This window comes from Schistocerca cancellata, chromosome 2, assembly GCF_023864275.1.
Source record: "Schistocerca cancellata isolate TAMUIC-IGC-003103 chromosome 2, iqSchCanc2.1, whole genome shotgun sequence".
Taxonomy (NCBI): domain Eukaryota; kingdom Metazoa; phylum Arthropoda; class Insecta; order Orthoptera; family Acrididae; genus Schistocerca; species Schistocerca cancellata.
In genome coordinates, this window is record NC_064627.1 from 953,989,903 (window position 1) to 954,008,890 (window position 18,988).

Here is an 18,988-nt window from a genome sequence, read left to right on the forward strand (position 1 = left end):
AAAGGTGGAATACGGTTCTTAATACGGTGTGTAATAAACACGGACAGCAATGCACGCTCTGCGGCGTACCCCCATGCTGGTCAAAACAAGTGGAAATGAACTCTTGTGGCTGCGTTGTTGGCAACTGCTGGATGTTCGGTGGTGCAGGTGGATGTGCTGAAGAAGTTTCGGTGGGATTGAAGTCTGAGGAACAGATATGTCAGATGATTCATCTAATATTCTCTCGTTCTAAGTGCTCCCATTGCACTATTCCATGTGGTCGCGGATTGTCACCCATGTATATGTAGCCCGTGCCGAATGCACTCCTCAAGAAACGCAAATGCGGACGGAGTACAGTGTCATCATACCTTTGGCTGGTGAGTGTGCATCAACACACTTACAGGTCAGGACGCGCATGTAAAATTATGCCTCCCCCACACAATAACACCTAGGCTTGACAAACCTATTATGTTCGCCATTGCTCCTGGTTGATGTGATCTCCGTACATTCATATTTCAACTGGATTGTGGTGGGACGCAGCTGGTATAATTTTTATTATAAATTAAACTCCTCCAGCTGTACTTAAGATTTTATATTCATTCAGCTACTAGTTTCGACGTTGGGTCAACGCCATCTTCAGACCCGTACACTTTGATGAAATCAATTGTGTGTGGCTGAGTACTAGAAGTCCGCAGTGAGACCAATACGTGCTCCACATGGATAGCGGGAAGTAAGTAGTTACTTATCATGTTTCGGCACTCTGACGCTGGTTCCTGAGGTGTGAAGCCGTGATCTATGTGTGCTCCAGAAAAACAAATTCAAATGAAAATGGTATGCATGTGGAATATTTAAGAGTAAATGAACTAATAAATTCTCTTTTCAGAAACTTTTGGTCAGAGGCTCACATAAATTATTCGGAAGATAATGGGCATGTAAAATTTCATGTGGAACGTAGGATTGTTCGTACGTGACAAAGAAACCACGTGTTTTAATAATAAGACGAAAGACTAGCGTGTGGTAGTATTAAGACGAAATACTTGCGTGTGTAAATCTAATTTGAAAATAATTAAGATTTTCGTGTGCAGAACTTGAATTGGAGACAGGCACTTCCACGTGGTGAGTACAGTGCAAGTCTCAACCTGACTATGAGACAATGAAAGAAATTAGAAGTGCTTGTCCTAGCATTCAGTTTAGGATCCGTGTGTGAGATGAGTAAGATACGAATCTTCCATTATGAGCTACATATGTGTGACGCTAGCTTGATATTCAAATACTCTGAGAGTGAATTTAGGTGTGTCAGCCATCTACCCGGCAACACCATGTGGGTTGCACTGAACAGGGAGATGTGCATAAAGCCTCCAGAGTTTGTGGTAGGAAAATTATTACGTGGGTCAGTGACGTGTGAATATGGGCTGACTTTTGTTTGATGTGGGAAAGCAGAACGAGTAGACAACCAAACATTTGCTTTTTGAGATGTGTTTTATACTGCCAGTGGGATTTATTATGTGTATTTAATCTGTGTGATTTGCATGTGGCAGTAGCGAATTTAGTGGGTCAAGCAGGATTTTTCCTAGTACAGGACGAAAGTCAGTAAATTCGTTATGTCACTAATGAAGGAGGTTAACAGAGTGTGGGAGAGAATAAAGTGGCGAAAGATTCCTTACAATCCAGAAAATTCACAGTAGCAACAGACAGAACCACTACGAGACCATGGAATAGTAAAATGCTTATATTATGTCATGCCCATTGGGTGGAGAATCAATTGTTTAACTATTATGTTTAATTTTAACGCAAGGAATTTTTCAACATTAGTGTGAAAGAATATATTGTAATAAAAGAGGAGATATATGAGACAAATAGTGGTCTTGATTACTGAGTTATGGGTAGCCATTTTATTGAGGTATTTTACCATAGCCTACATTTTTCTTGCTGGGATGTCCAAGCTTTGGATGAAATAAATACCATGGGAAGGAAATGTGGCCTTGCCAGGGTGGAGTGAGTCCATCGGAAAAGTGCACTAGCTAATAGTCGGATGCGTTATCCATTCCGTTGCATTAAGAAGTTTAGAACGAGGATTAATTATAGCTTAACTTATGGGCACTAGGGCTCATATTTCAAGTATAGTTGCAGGGGGTATGATGAATCATGAAAATATTTCTGATGTACGAATAATAATTGCAATCGCTTGGCAGGCCACTCATCTAGTAGGCCTGACTACTAGATGCCCCAGAACGGAGTAGGAACCTCCCACTACAACATCATAAATGCTTCCGTTTGTGGACGATCTCAGGTCCACCTTATTTAACTCTGCCACGTCTTCTCGACCAGAAAAGCCTTCTACTGGGTTTCCGTATGACGTAGGCTCTCATCTCTGTCACTCGCACACTGCAGCGCTAAGGCCTCAATAGACAATAGATGCCTGTGAGTTTCCCGATCTCGTGGTGAATCTGCGCCCTTTGTGGCACCCGATCCTGGACGACTGGGTTCGTTTCACTACTCCTGAAGGCTGACTCTCTAAGCCATATACTTAAATGAGAGAGAAATGATTGTCAACTCACATCCCTCATAAGGGAAAAACCTGAAGTCCTACACCATGGAGGATCAGAACATGAAGAAGGCAACGAATCACAACCACTTTCCAATAAGCCTCAACATAGGAGCCGTATTAGCAAATACGAAACCGCCCCCTCATTGTACAATCCAATCGAACTATACTCAATGAATCTCTCCTGCGAGGTAGCCAATCCAAACACAGCAAAAAAAAAAAAAAAGTAAAAAATAAATGGTTCAATTGGCTCTGAGCACCATGGAACTTAACATCTGTGGTCATCAGTCCCCTAGAACTTAGGACTACTTAAACCTAACTAACCTAAGGACATCACACACATCCATGCCCGATGCTAGATTAGAACCTGCGACCGTAGCGGTCACGCGATTCCAGACTGAAGCGCCTAGAACCGCACGGCCACACCGGCTAGCACGGGACCATAGTCCCTCATTTACGAAGAGATCTAATCTTTCTAGCTCGACCAATTAAAGTTTCTGAAAGAAGGCTGTTAAGCTTCCTAGACTGTCACACCAAAGAAATATTTATTTTCGCCGCTTGATAAAAGAACCTGGCGCCTTCCTGAGGTGAGTGGAATCCAAACACGTGCACCAGCCGCTCTGCCCGTATTGTCCCAGCTTCTAAGGTAAGAATGCTCTGAGTTTTATGACCTGCCCACCTTTCGCACAGGAGCTCGGATTACAGGAGTCTCTTTCAAATGGCTTCATCCATCCACTTTCCGCCACTGGCCACCTTTGCAGTAGACTGTCGACTCGCCCAGGTAAAACGTTTTTCGAACCAGCGCCCTCCTGCTCCAGTCCCAAGTGGAAAGCGGAGAGTCCCACGGCCCTAAGTCCCTCTGCACTACAATCCACAGAGCGCCGCTTCCCAGAATCCCTCGCAGAGCCAGGTCGCTTGACGCGACATTTATGGCCAGGAATCCCTCCCTCTCCCTATACTCTGTCGCCTCCTGTCCGACCCAACGGGTACAAGTTCCCTACAAGCTACACATGCAGTTAAACAGGGTGAAAAGTATTTAAACCGACAAACTCTGGGAGGTTGTAGGGGACATCAAAAGAAATATTTTTACCTAATGTCATTTTTTCTTATGAGGATTATTTAAACCGGTGGAGGCCGTATTACACTTGAAACGTCCCCTTTGAAATATTTATACAAGACTGTGCTTAAACTGACACACAATAGTTTTAGCGCAACGCAATCTGACTATCAAAAATCCCTACAAAAGGATGGCCCTGACTAACATTGAACTATACCTTTCACAAATCACTTACCTCACAAAAATCTTCATTACTCGAACTACTGCAATACAGCGAGCGCCACTACTGCCAGCTAAATAAAAGAATCAAACTACGGAAGTCACTAACTACTGATAGGGATAGTTAGCAAATGAAAGATTTTAATAGAGAACAAACAATGAATTTACCTTAATAGTCATAATATACATAGCAGTTCATAATATCCAGTATTACAAACTATCAAAACTCCGCCATCTCTCTCCCCACATCCACCACTGCTGCCGGCTCACCTCCAACTGCGCAACGCTACGCGCTGTTCACATCCAGCTGCCGCTGCCCTACAATGGCAGACAAGAATGCAAACTAGCCACAGACTGCAGCACACAGCACAGCCAGTGATTTTCATACCGAGCGCTACGTAACGTTGCCGATAAGAAAACTTACATAGCCCCCATGCTCCCCACAAAGAAATTTTACAAATCGTTTTGAGCAGTGGCCAATAATGATTTGAAAAAATTTTTCATAGTTACAATAACAAATATATCAAATGCACACACTTATTTATACAATTTTCTCACAGTCCATAAAGACAGTCCAGATTGTTCATCACAGTAAAATTTCAGTGTATTTTTTTTTCTAAGTCTGAGCAGTAAAAGACAATTCACATGGAAGTAGTGGATTTCCATGCAGTCTTGAAGAAGTAGTGTTGTCCTTCCAACTGAAAGACAGTGCTGACTCTTGACATGCTGACAGGTAATGGGCCACAACAGAGCAAACCCACAGCAGAGTCATTCGACGTTTTGAAGAAGATTGTTAGGTAGGTCGTCACTGAGCAGACCCACTGTAGTCCTGGTAGAGAATATGGTATTGGTGGGCCACCAGAGGCGCAGACCCACTGCAGTCCTTGTAGAAATAATGGTATTGGTGGGCCATCAAAGATGCAGACCCACTGTAGTCCTTGTAGAGATGGCCAGCAGCCATCTGTTGTGACTGTGCAGGTGCACAATCACCATTGAAGAGTCTTGCAGAGAAGATAGCAAGTCCATGAACCACCACTTGTGCACGCACAAAGTTTTAGGAATTGTCCTTAGAAGTTTTGCAGACAATATAGCAAGTCCATAAACCACCACTTGTACACTCACGAAGTTTCTGGAATTGTCCTGAGAACCAGCAATGCTCAAATCCAGTCCCTTGCTGAATTAGTAACACACGTGCAAACACTAACAGTCCCAACTTCTCACATATTGTGCATTACTATGACCAACAGAAATGTGTGCAGTGAAATGAATGCTTACAAGTTACTTAATTTGATGAACTGGTGTTAATTACAATATTATAATATGAGAATACAATTACAAGGGTACAAAATACATCATTAAAAACATAACAATACAGATAATATTTGTAGTAATACAGGCTTTACAAAAGAATAGAAATAACATACACATCAGTGTTACAGGAATTATTACATGAGTACATACATAAAAGATCAGAATAATTATTGAAACATCAACTTCACACATGAGCATTAAAACAAAACAGAATAAATAATGTCTAAGCATCTTTACAAAGAAAATAACATATTATTAATGCCAATTATATTTGAGGATAACAGTATTCCTCATCATAGTGAATATAGCTTAGTATTAGAAGAAGAAAAAATTCTATGAAACTACACAGAGACAGGAAGAAAACAACTACACAAGGGTACACAAACACGTAGTGGGATAACACAAAAGGAAAGGACAGGGTTTATTTTCAGTGTAACATTTGGTACTGCAGTCCAACCCAAAACTTCATTCCGTACATCTCTCGTCTTATTTCAACCTTTGTTTCCACCAAAAAAATTCTATCTAAGCATGCTTTCTGTATTTTTCTCGCATAACCTCTCAGTGCATTTCTTCAAATTCATCGCAACTCATTCTCTTATATAGTCTACCACTTCTTAAGCTAACTCAAATCTACTGAGCTCAGATGCTAAACTAAGGGACGAGGAAATGCAGCAGCACAAAACAATTAACACAAACATCAATGACAAAAAAATTCAAATTGGCAAAGCAATTGCAGTACTACAACTAATATAAGGCAATGTGCAGCAAACAAGAAAACTAAATCCGTAGTAAAACTGGCTTAACAGCATAATACAAAGTCAAATTCTGTAACATTATGCCTGGCAAACAGCAGCAAATAACAAAACTTATATCTAAACATGACATAGCTCAAGCAGAAAAAATATTACACTAAAATGGCCATGTCTAATACCTATGTCACATCTTAACACTAGAGTGATGCATCACGAGAACTTACACTAGCAGATAAGTTACCAAATTGTAAAGAAATTATTTATGCAATTCCTGTGAAGGGAAATGTCTATTTATGTGCCCTCGTTTTCTTGGAAGTAAATCATAAATTTCTTATTGACTGGATCTGTAGGCATAAAATAACTATATTAGTACATATATTAAATTTTATTTTAACCAATGCTGCAGTGCAGCTAGAAACTAGATAGTAAAGAAAATGAGCAAATATGTACAAAGTAAAGCATAAGAACATCATTCAGTAGTCATGAGGCATTTCATAGGTTAGTAGAAAAATCTCTCAACTAGAGAGACAGTAGTATTAATCAGGTGTATAGACATAAAAATATTTCTCGTCATTTCATTAGGCATTTCAGTAAATATCATAAATTAAGAGCTCCACAGTGTAGTCATAAGTTTTCAAGTTCGACCATGTCGTTTTTGCGATGCTTTCTACAAAGGAATGTCAACAGTTAGGTTAATGGCCTCTTTTTTTCTCCACCTAATGGCTTTCTTTTGTCAGACGACTACCTCACAGCTGGGTGCCCACGACGCATTACTTTCTTACGGAAATATTTACTACAGCAGTTCCCGCTACAGTGACAGTCTCATATAAAAATATTTCACAGGCCAAGAATTTGCGTTACAATTCTGTAGAAACAAAATGCTATTGATATAACAATGTCCAAAAAACTTCCGTCGGCATTGTAATACATTCACGCATTTACATACACATTTCATAACTCTTAAAGTATGATTCTTGGTTTCCAACATCGTTTTTCACAAGTCAGAGTCCCTAACCACTATTCATTACTCCTTACCTTATTCGTCGACACTTCTTCAATATTTCATCTTAATAAATATGTAGCATAGTCAAATTCCTCATATAACATCGCATTATTGATCATAAACATACCTCAACAGCATAATACACATTGTCGTCATAAAAATAACATCGTAACACCTCAGTCAAATCTCAAAAACGTCGTAGCTTTCTGCAATAATTTCAAAACCTAAAGAAAATTCTCTGCTCATTTCAATAGTGTCATCTGCCTCAAACGTACTTTAAAAAACATGATCCCATACCAAATACATCATTCAAAGATCTCATAGTATCACAATGGTTATGAAGAAATATGAAGAGTTCACAAAGTACAGCCAAAATACAATTTCGTAAGTGTGAAGTTACCCAACTGTGTAATTGTGTAAACATGTGTCACTGATGTAGTAAAAATAAATGTTTGTCTCTCTCAGTTAAATGATCAGATAGCTGTGTAATTTATGTGTTAGAGAAATATGGTACCGATGTGTTAAATTGTATAAGCAAATACCATATTAGCTAGGGCTCCTTGTGCTTGCCAAACACATGGTACACAAAGTAGGCGAGTACCCCCCTGAGGTTTATTGCAATTATACCCTCAGGTGTTACAGATTACAGCAATGGAATGAAATGTATCACGGAAAACTTTCTTTGTAATTCAAAAATCTTTAAAAATAAAAGTTTTAAGTACAAAATTAATCACTCAAATACGTGTCCTGTAGCGCTAAATGTGCGTCTTGCTGTAAGATAATCTCTGTGGAAGTGTCGTAGATATCGTCCTCCAAAAGTTAAGTTCTGCAGAAGTCAATGTACTGACCTTATGATAAACAAAAGTGAAATGCTTTGCGTATAGATATCTTACTTATTACGCTTATTGCCGTGATGAAGAAAGTACTGTGCTGTAACGTATTGTTGTGCTATGGAAAAGGCTGTCTCAGTGTAGCTGTACCACAAAAGTTTCTATTAAACATGTTTTACTTTTCAGAAGAATTCAGAAAAACTGTGCAGATATGAAACAGAAACACCGCAAAAGCAACATTGTAAATTGTCACTCATTATTAGCGTCGTGATAAAATCGTGTAGCTGTCACATTAACTAACCACTGTGTCATCTGTTCGCAATAACAATGCATTCGTAATTTCTGTTTCAATAAGTTCTCTTGGTTCTTGACTGGATATTTAACTTTAAACATTGTTGCATGGTAACAGTTTCTGAAGCATACTATTAACGTGAAGTGAAACGTTTTATGGCAAAGACAAAGTTAAAAAGCAGATTATCTTTCAATAAACGGTTTTACATGTGAAATGTGGTGTAAACCTTTACTCTTCCTAGTAACTTCAACGCAATTATCATGCGGTATACGTCGGATTCTGTAAGGTCCACTGTAAACTAGAAAGAATTTGTGACTCAAGTGTTTCTTCTTATGTGACAATGAATGAGCTTTAATGAGAACTTTCTGACCAATAAATAATTTCTTTGCATTTGCTTTACCGTGTAGTTTTCTCCTTTTGTCTGCTGCAGATTTTATATTTTTAATAGCCAACTCAATTATGTCTTTGTGTCGAAGTTTACGTGTATTCGGGAATGGTACAAGCTCTCTGATTCTGTTCGGTGGTTCTTCATTCTTCAGTACAAGAGTAGGTGGTAAAGCAGTGGAATCATGAGGCATTTCATTCAGCACATTTTGAAATAAGTGTAAATATCTGTCCCAATGCTGATGCTTTCTGTGGCAATAAAGTCTGCAAAGCTTATTGATTTCTTTCATAATCCGTTCAGACGGGTTACAATGTGGTGAGTACAATGAAATAAAAACAGGTTTTATTTTATGGTTCCGAAGCATGCGTGACCAAACAGCAGATCTGAATTGCGGTCCATTATCTGAAATGACTTTACTGACGTGTCCAACATCACGTAAGGAATTTTTAACAAAGGCGTTGGATACAGACCGTCCAGTAGCATTACGTAACGGTGTGAAAGAAACTAATTTTGAAGTAAGTTCAACAGCGACTAGAACGTACGAAAATCCATTCGATGTTCTGACAAGGGGCCCTAAGAGATCAACAGCAGCAAATTCTTTTAATTTAGAAGGAATAATAGGAAACAACGGAGCACGATGTGAGATAGTAGATGGTTTCGCCTTTTGGTTCAAATGGCTCTGAGCACTATGGGACTTAACTGCTACGGTCATCAGTCCCCTAGAACTTAGAACTACTTAAACCTAACTAACCTAAGGACAGCACACAACACCCAGCCAGCACGAGGCAGAGAAAATCCCTGACCCCGCCGGGAATCGAACCCGGGAACCCGGGCGTGGGAAGCGAGAACGCCACCGCACGACCACGAGATGCGGGCTCGCCTTTTGACAAAGTTTACAAATAGGCAAGACCCTTCGACTTCTCTTTTCCATATTGTTAAAATAACAAGTCGTTCGAAGAATATGATAACATTTTCGTAGACCAAAATGTGCGTAGCTGAAATGATTATACCAAATGAGCTTATCAACAAAATCGTCTGGAATGCAAAGTACCCATAGCTTGTCATCAACAGTCCAGCCTTTGAAGAGTATGTTGTTTCTAACCAGGTAATAATGCCGAATCTGAGTGTCTGTCTTTTCATGCCATTTACTTTTGATGTCTTTCCAAATCGGATCTTTATCTTGTTCATGAGCAATGTCCTTTAAAGATGTGGTGATGAAGTTTTCAAAGGCGACTTTCTGAATGTAAAGAATACTGAAATTTTTCTCGAGGTTGCCTTCTGTGTTACTTTTCTCAAGCCCAGCCGGTGCGCGTGACAGTGCGTCCGCAACAATGTTCTCCTTGCCGGGAATGTAGACTATTGTGAAGCGGAATTCTTGCAGAAACAATGCCCAACGTTTTAACCTGTCATGATTTAATTTTGAAGACATAAGAAATTGTAATGCACGATGATCACTGTATACTTTTACGTGCTTACCAGAAAGAAAGAAACGGAATTTGTTAAATGCCCAAACGATAGCTAAAGCTTCTAATTCAGTAACGGAATAATGTTTTTCAGATTTGGTTAGCACTCGGCTAGCAAAAGCAATGGTTTTCTGAACAGTAGTGTCATTTTCTATGGCTTCTTGTAATAAGTGGGCACCAAGACCGACTTTAGAAGAATCCGTGCTAAGGCAGAATTCTTGTGACAGATCTGGATGAGCTAGTATTGGCGCATGAAGTAACGCTTCTTTCAAAGAATTGAATTCCAACTGTGCTTGTTCGTCCCAGTTCCAAATAGTATTTTTTCCAGTGAGAGAACAAAGTTTTGGTGTAACTAGAATTTGCATATTCAGAAAACGACGGTAAAAATTTACGAGACCTGGAAAACTGCAGACTTGTCTTTTTGTGGATGGAACTGGAATGGCTCTGATTGCTTCTAACTTTTCAGGATCCGGCTGAATGCCTTCTGAAGAAATAATATGTCCCAAAAACTTCACCTTTGACCTACCGAATTCAGACTTTTCCAAGTTAACTGTAATTCCAGATTCTGCAAAAATACGTAACAAACTGTTGAGGATGCGGTTATGTTGTTCCCATGAAGCTTCTATTAGAATATCGTCCACATATAAGGTGATGTGACGTTTTAAGAACTCAGGTAATATGGAATTTAACCCGCGAATGAATGCTGCCGAAGAAATGTTCAAACCAAAAGGAAGTTTCCGAAACTGATAACAAACGCCGAAACAAAGGAAAGCTGTGTATTTTCTGCATTCTGGATGAAGTTCGATCTGATAAAAGCTGGATCTGATATCAATGGAAGACAACACTTTTACACCATTAAAATTTTGAAGAAGTTCTTCCATCGTCTGTGGCCTGTCTGTTTCAGGAATAATGATAGTATTGATTTGTCTCGAATCTAAGACAAGCCTGATCGATCTATTTTTCTTCTCAACAACATGTAACGGATTGTTGTATGAGCTTACTGCAGGCTCAATAATGCCCTCGTCAAGCATAGATTGTATTTCTGTTCTAACACGGTCCCTATAATGTGCTGGAATTACGTATGGCCTAACACAAAATTTAGTATGCTCACGAACACGAAATTGGTATTTAAATCCCTTGATTGTTCCTGTTTTGTGAGTAAAAACTGTGGAATGTGCTTGTAAAATCTCAAAAAGGTCCTGCCTATCAGTGTCATTACAATTCTCCATTGTTTGAATTTTATTCTGAATTAACTCATTAATTTCAAATATGCCGTCGATATCATCCCTGTCAGTACTTGCAGAGTGATTGTTAGTATCTAGTTCCGTAGAAAATTCCGAACTGTTGTCTAAGAGAACGTAAAGCCGATTAATTTCCTCATCATGGTTTGAGAGCCAGTCTTCAAATTTCAAAGCTATTGACTTACCTTCTTTCTCTAAACTTATTTCAGCATCGTGAAAGCTTAAGATTGCTTTGTATTCATTCAAAAAGTCTACTCCCAGTATAATTTCCGTCGACAATAATGGAACAATAAGAAAGTTCATAGAGAAGCTGTGGCTTTCGAAAAAGAATTCTAAATTGGTTTGTTGGCGTACATCTACACTTTTTCCAAAGATTGCTCCTTGTAATTTAATCTTACATAACGAAAGTGTGGGGCAATCGTTCGATTTGTTGCATTTGCTAAAAGCTGTTTCACTAATTACTGAAATGGGACTGCCAGAGTCAAGTACTGCCGTAAATTTTACGTCATTTACAGTAATGTGAATCACAGGATATGCAATGTTGTTAGGTTTTACGTCGTGTTCCTGGAGTAAGATGTCCCTAATGTCTTCCATTTTTACGTAATTACTAGCTACGGCAGCTGTGTCGTCAGTTTCATAAGTACGTCTTGTGGCTGCCAGCGGTGTGAGTCATTGCCTATTGTCTCTTTGTTGGCGCGCGTCGTTATTGGGACTTGGAGACCTAACTTCTACAAATTCACCGTGACGAGAATCCCGCCAATTCTTATGCAGTTCAGGTCTGTCGTTACGATCATATCGTCTGTCGTCATGTCGGTAGATTCCATAGTTTCTTTCTTGTCGGTCACGTGGTGGAGAATTTCTTCCTGAGTCGTAACTGCGCGGTGGACCGTTGCGTCATAAGTTATGCTGTCTCCCGTGATAATAATTGTTCTGGTTGCCAAATTGTCTGTTTCTATGATTGTCTCTGTCATATTCATTACTACGGAAATGCGATCTTTCTCTGTAACTATTATTACTCTGCCAGTGGTTGTCATATGGGTGGTGTCTGTTTTGATCACGATTTGCGTTGTAAGAATAGCCTTGTCGTGTCCAGTTATTGTTTCTGTCATCACGGAATTGTGACATATGTGACCTGTAGTGATTGTTTTCCTGTTTTCGCATTTGGCGACTGTCTGTGTCAATTTCTAATTCTTGTAGGAGTCCCTGAAAGGCTTCAATGTCGTCTTTGCAACGTCCTGCCAAAATAATATTTCTTAAATGTTCAGGCAATTTCATTAAGCAAATGCGTATGAGTTCTGAGGGGTTGTATGGGTTTGACAGGTACTGATTCTTGTGCAACATGTCTTCAAAATATTTCACAAGACTGGAAAATTCAGATTGTTCGAAATGTTTCATCATTATGATGCCATGTTTTACTCGGTCTTGTGTGGCTTGAGACCAATATGCTGAGAGGAAGGCATGGTAAAATTCTCCTTCACTGTGGCAATCGTGAATGACTGATCACATACTTACAGCTGGTTCATTCTTTAAGTAGCCACACATAAATTCTAACCTGTGCTCCAATGACCAGTTAGGAGGGAAACAATGAGAGAATTGATGGAGCCACGCTTGTGGATGAATGACGTTGGCAGAATTCTTAAACGTTTTGAATTTACGTGTAGTAATGAACAGCTTATAGTCAAAATCATCGTGTCGGCGAGTAGCATATCTGTCATTGTTACGGCGTGTCGGCGGTTCAATCTCAAAATTCGGTGTACCTTGCCAATTTCTGTCAAAATTACCGAAATGCCCTGTGTTATTATTTTGTGGCTTTTCCGTATTTCTAAGTTCCGCTTCCCATGTTGGAGCACGAGTGTCCTCTGAAATATGTAATTCTTGTATTACCTGCGTCAACTGATCTTGTACTTCCCGGATTTCTCTTTTGTTCTGTGTATTGATTTGATTTTGATTTTGTTTGAATTTTCTAATTTGTTCATACTCTTCTGTGTCAGTGAAGGCTACGGGTCTTGTGTCATTCAGATCATCATCTACCTTTGTAGATAAGTTAGTGACCTGATCCGAAAGTTCGACTACTTTCTCCAATAGTGTACTTATTTCCTCCATGTGTCTTTCTGAACCAATTTTGAGGGTATCTACTGTGTCCTTTAAGTTTTCCTGAGTTTTTGCAAGTTGCGTAACTGAATCAGTAGATGCAACTGAGTCAATTTTTGCTTGCAAGGTCTCATGATTTTCATGAACAATGGTTTGCAGTTGTTTTATGGCTGCTTCATGATTCTGTAGTGCATTTTCATGACGCAAAAAAATAGGTTGGAAATGCTCACAAATTTGTGTTTTTACGTCATTACAGACCTTTTGACATTTCGATTCGATGTTATGTAACTCAGTAGTTAAATCTTCACGTGTTTGTTCAAGTGTGGTGTCTAACTTTTGAAGATTTTGTTCCATTGTGTCTAACTTTTTAAGATTTTATTCCACTGTGTCTAACTGTTGCTGTGTTTGTCTCTGGTATTGTTCCATTGTGTCTAACTTTTGAAGCTTTTGTCCCATTTCTTGCATTAATTGTAATAACAATGCACTGGTGTCTGAAACATGTTCCTCAGTGCTTTTCTGCAGTGAATTTGCACCGGCAACATTCACATTTTGACAAGCAGAAAATGTGTCTTGACTTATTTGAGAAAACGGTGAGAACCCAAGACCTGAGTCTACAGTATTTGCAATATTGTGTTCTGTCATTTCGGAATCCTGAGGCGAGCTGTTGCCGACCGATCGATTGATGATGCTTCCCTGTTCACTACCTGTTTCACTGTCTACACCATTATATGCCGCCCGCTCCATTTCCCTATGTACAATTACGAAATTACTACTTGGAATGTCTGTTAATTCACTACACAGTGGTGTTGATAAGCTACGCTCGTCGTCACTATTATTTCTCAGTTTACCTTGGAGCCTAGTATTACGTTTTTCACACGCCAGTATTGTCACAATATTTCACACGACAACACAAAAAAAACACAATTTGAAGAGCAAAAATAAAAGAACACATTAACATCGAACTGAAAATAATATCTAGTTAATTGCAAGCGCAGCTGCGAAATACTTGGTGCAAATCTACATGCATGCCACAACTGTTTTACTGTGCAACAATGAAAAACCACAACTACCAAGGAAATTCTCTCTATAATTACGTGCTAGCAATAAACAAAAGCTACACTAAATACACAAACTACAAGAAAAAAATCAGAAGATTCCAGTGAGGTATCCTGGCAGGGTCGCCATATGAAACGTCCCCTTTGAAATATTTATACAAGACTGTGCTTAAACTGACACACAATATTTTTAGCGCAACGCAATCTGACTATCAAAAATCGCTACAAAAGGATGGCCCTGACTAACATTAAACTATACCTTTCACAAATCACTTACCTCACAAAAATCTTCATTACTCGAACTACTGCAATACAGCGAACGCCACTACTGCCAGCTAAATAAAAGATTCAAACTACGCAAGTCACTAACTACTGATAGGGATAGTTAGCAAATGAAAGATTTTAATAGATAACAAACAATGTATTTACTTTAATAGTCATAATATACATAGCAGTTCATAATATCCAGTATTACAAACTATCAAAACTCCGCCATCTCTCTCCCCACATCCATCACTGCTGCCGGCTCACCTCCAACTGCGCAACGCTACGCGCTGTTCACATCCAGCTGCCGCTGCCCTACAATGGCAGACAAAAATGCAAATTAGCCACAGACTGCACACAGCACAGCCAGTGATTTTCATACCGAGCGCTACGTAACGTTGCCGATAAGAAAACATAAACAGCCTACTTACACACTCTTCAGTTGTTAGAGGCCGTATTATGATCATCATTTGTTAGAGGGCGTATTACGCTCTTCTGTTGTAGGCAACTGGTGTCCACCAGTGTAGTAGTGCATTGTCTCTGTTTACTAATGGAGCGATACACCTGGAGTGAGTACACTGATATTGTCGGTGCGTACAACGTAGCGCACCACAACGGACGAGCTCGACAGCTGGTTTATCAACAAAAATATCCTAATCGCCGTATCCCGCATCATAAGGCCTTTGCTGCTGTGTACCAACGTCTGCGAGAGACCGGGGGCATTTTTTAGATTACCTGGACAGGGACTCCGACGCACGGTAAGAACGCTGCAAGTTGAAGAAGCTATATTGCAGCATTTGGATCGGGATCCTTCAATCAGTACTCGTGCAATTGCACGTAATATGGGGACGAATCAGACGAATGTAAGAACAGTCCTTCGAGAGCAATTGTTACGTTCATTTTACTTATAGCGTGTCCACAACCTGGAACCAGTTGATTATCCGCCCAGAGCTCAGTTTTCGCAGTGGTATCTGGAACTGTGTGAAATGTATGCTACATTTCCATCCTCTGTTTTGTTTACCGATGAAGCAACGTTCGGGCGTGATGGAGTCTTCAACATGCACAATTTGCATGTTTGGAGCGAGGATAACCCACATGCCGCATTTACTAGCGCTCATCAAGTGCGGTTCTTCGTTAATGTGTGGGTCGGTGTTGTTGGGGTCTGTTTAAATGGGCCGTATCTGCTACCTAGTTGTTGTCTCTTGGTCATAAAAAAATGGAAAAGTATTTGTTGGTTTAAATAATTTGCCGCCAGAGAAATCTTCCTGTACCGGTTTAAATACTCCTCAGAGGAAAGAATGACTTCAGGGAAATTTTTTTTTTTTTATGTCTCCTACAACCTCCCAGAGTTTGTCGGTTTAAATACTTTTCTCCCTGTATAAACATTATGCCCAAAATTAACACATTTAAAAAAGTCATAAGCCGCATATACCAAATGTAGTATTGGAGAAAACCAAGATGATGACCTAAAATATAAACATTAATCTGACTGACAAAGTCGTTAAAGTGAATCGCGTGCCACCTCTCAACATGCTTTAGGTTAGTGGGTCTATAGCGTGAAATGGGTCTCGTCCCATAGCTACAGGAGATGGAAAGGACGAAAAAAGACAGTATGTGTCAATCAGCAAGCAATTACAGTTCACTGTTGTGGTTTATTTCATTACAACATGACCGGCCATCCCGCGCTTCCGCAGAAGTCGGGTAGGACCTTGCCACCGTATTGGTCAGCCACATTCCAGGCCCTCCGTTGCTCTGGTATCTTCCCCTCTTTGGTTCAGCCAAAGGTGACCAGAGATCCGTCTCAAACAGGATTATAGAATCTACCTTCACTATCTGTGGTCAGCAGACGACCAGCCATTCATTTAAATCACAAATATTACCAAACCGTAATTGGAAGGAGAAACAGCATTGGACGTATTTTTTTGTTTTTTGTTTATTATCCACAAAATCGATTTTCGGTCACTTAGTGACCATCCTCAGTGCTGTAAAAACAATTATAATTGGTAGGCACTGGTATCAACAAGATTAGAGCGATCACATGAGTTTATGCGATCGCTCTAAGCTTGTTGATACCAGTGCCTACCAATTTTAATTGTTTATTACAGCACTGAGGATGGTCACTAAGTGACCGAAAATCGATTTTGTGGATAATAAACAAAAACAAAATACAACCAATGCTGTTTCTCCTTCCAATTATATCCATTATCTGGTCGTGGTGCACAGAACACTCCATGGAGTCGCCAATCAATTACCAAACTGGATTCAGGGATCTATTTTAAGGAAGTGCACATCTGAATAATTAAACATACAAATTGCCCTTCTTTCCTACATTGGTATGCGGCTTCGGTGTATTGAATAAAATGGTTTTATTCTGCAAAAAAAAAAACATGGTTCTGACAAGAACAACAAAGTATGGTGTTGTGCATCTTTTCTATGTCGAGAAGTACTGTATTCCTTCAGTAGTAACACAGGGAATGAAGCCACAGTAATTTTAATCATCCATCCCTCATACATTTTCATGGTGATCACAATAAAACTTGAATATTGTCCATATCTATGAGTTTAGGATTTACTGTTAATGTGAAATTAACAAGTTTTGTAACAAAGACCTGAATGTTAAAATCTGAACGCTTTGGTCGATCTTAAGGATCGACATGTCATATAGAAGCGCATCATTAAAATGACAGACGTTGTAAATATCAATTGTGTAACTTTATTTGTTTAAAGGATATAGTAAATTTAATTTACCAGTATTTACAGTTAACCATCAGATCACCATTTCCTCCACACAATACACACTGAACGGTGGCAGCATGACACCTTATGGAATCATTAGGTAACAGAATATTTGTTGTAACGTTTAGTGCATAATAGTTACTTTTGTTCTTTATTTATTTATTAGAAAGCACATTGGTGCAAGGCTACTGGCCGTGACATTCAAAGCTAAGAAAGAAATTGTATTGATTTTATGTAAAGGAATTTAACATTTATTATGTAATGAATTTTGTTGTTACTTTATTCAGAACGTGTAAGTGGTCAAGCTGTATTTAAATTTGTTAAAATGTAAAATAATGTATAATAAGCTGTAGCCAATCAGATGAACGGCTTCAGGAAAGGTAACTACCTAGTCAGATGAGCGAGGATATTCGGCGCGCGGGAAATTCGGCCGGGAACGGAGAGAGGACAGTTCGGTTGCAGACGCCAAAGCGGACGGTCGGTCTTTACGCAACTAGGAAGTGATACGACTTAGAAAATATCGCGTTGTATGGTGTTGCGGGACACAGTCTCTGAGCGGTGAGAAGCCGCGCGCCTGGTGTGAACTCAAACTTTTCGCATAGTTAACGAGGTGGAGTATTGATCATGTGTTTCGTGATGAGATTGTGAATAATCGAACTGCGTCAAATGGATATGCGCTCGAGTGTAACAGTAACTCTAAATACGACCACCTTCGCAGTTAGTTTGCTTTATGAATAAACATCATTCTAATCAAATTGCAACTGTGTGGCCTACATCATTTATGGGTCGTTAATTTAGTTCCAGATACTACTATTACTGTTATTGTGTGTCATATTAAATTCATACAGTTTCGCAAACCTACCATCTACCAGACAATTTAACTAAAGGGTCACAAGTGAGTAATTTAGGGCATGTAGTGCGACACCTGCAGTTCAACCCATAGACGAGTTTGAGCCAAGACATGTCGACGAATAGGAACCGCATGTGAGCCCGAACATCTATGGGATGTTAGCTCACTGGGTGACTTGTGGTCTGTAACTTGTGGTGGACTAAGAGCCAGTGGAAGTTTCCATCTGTACCGACAATGGAACTGCGTATCATCCCAGACATGTCGTTTGTCACGAGGTGAACTTATTCGTTCTGAATCGGCCGTCTGACGTTTGACAATTCCACAACGCACAATTGTTGAGGGGTGCACCTCACACTGATATCTGTCACGATTTGAGATCTCTGTAGGGAAGTGTCCCGAGTTCTAATAATCAGGATGCCAGTAAGCGTTGTTTGCGAATTTTCGTGGACGTGTCAAAACATTACAGATGCCATTGCGCGCGGCTCCTCGTTCACAGCTTGCAGTTTTCTACTGCCGCCTGAATCAAGATAAAGGGGTAAATTATTGCTGCACTGACGCACGCTTGTTAAATGATATTCACAGCTACCTTTTCTCTCATGAACCATTGTTTGTGGTGTGCTTGGTCGTAGTTGATTCCATTTGAATAGAATTGGGCCGCACAGTGAACTCATATAAACAAGGTCAACTTGCGAGGTAAAAGGGATTAATTGAAGGGAGTATTTGTGTAGCTTGCACCTCAATGAATGCTTTGCCAATCAAGTGTGATCCTTCTTCTGGTTTGTGTCCGTAATTTTTTTGGAAAGTTTATCAGCTAGTTTTAGTTATAAAACGATTAATAAAAACTTGTCATTACTTTTGTACCCTTAAACACGCCACTGTTCTCACTCATACTTCCTCAATTATTCACTGTTTTCA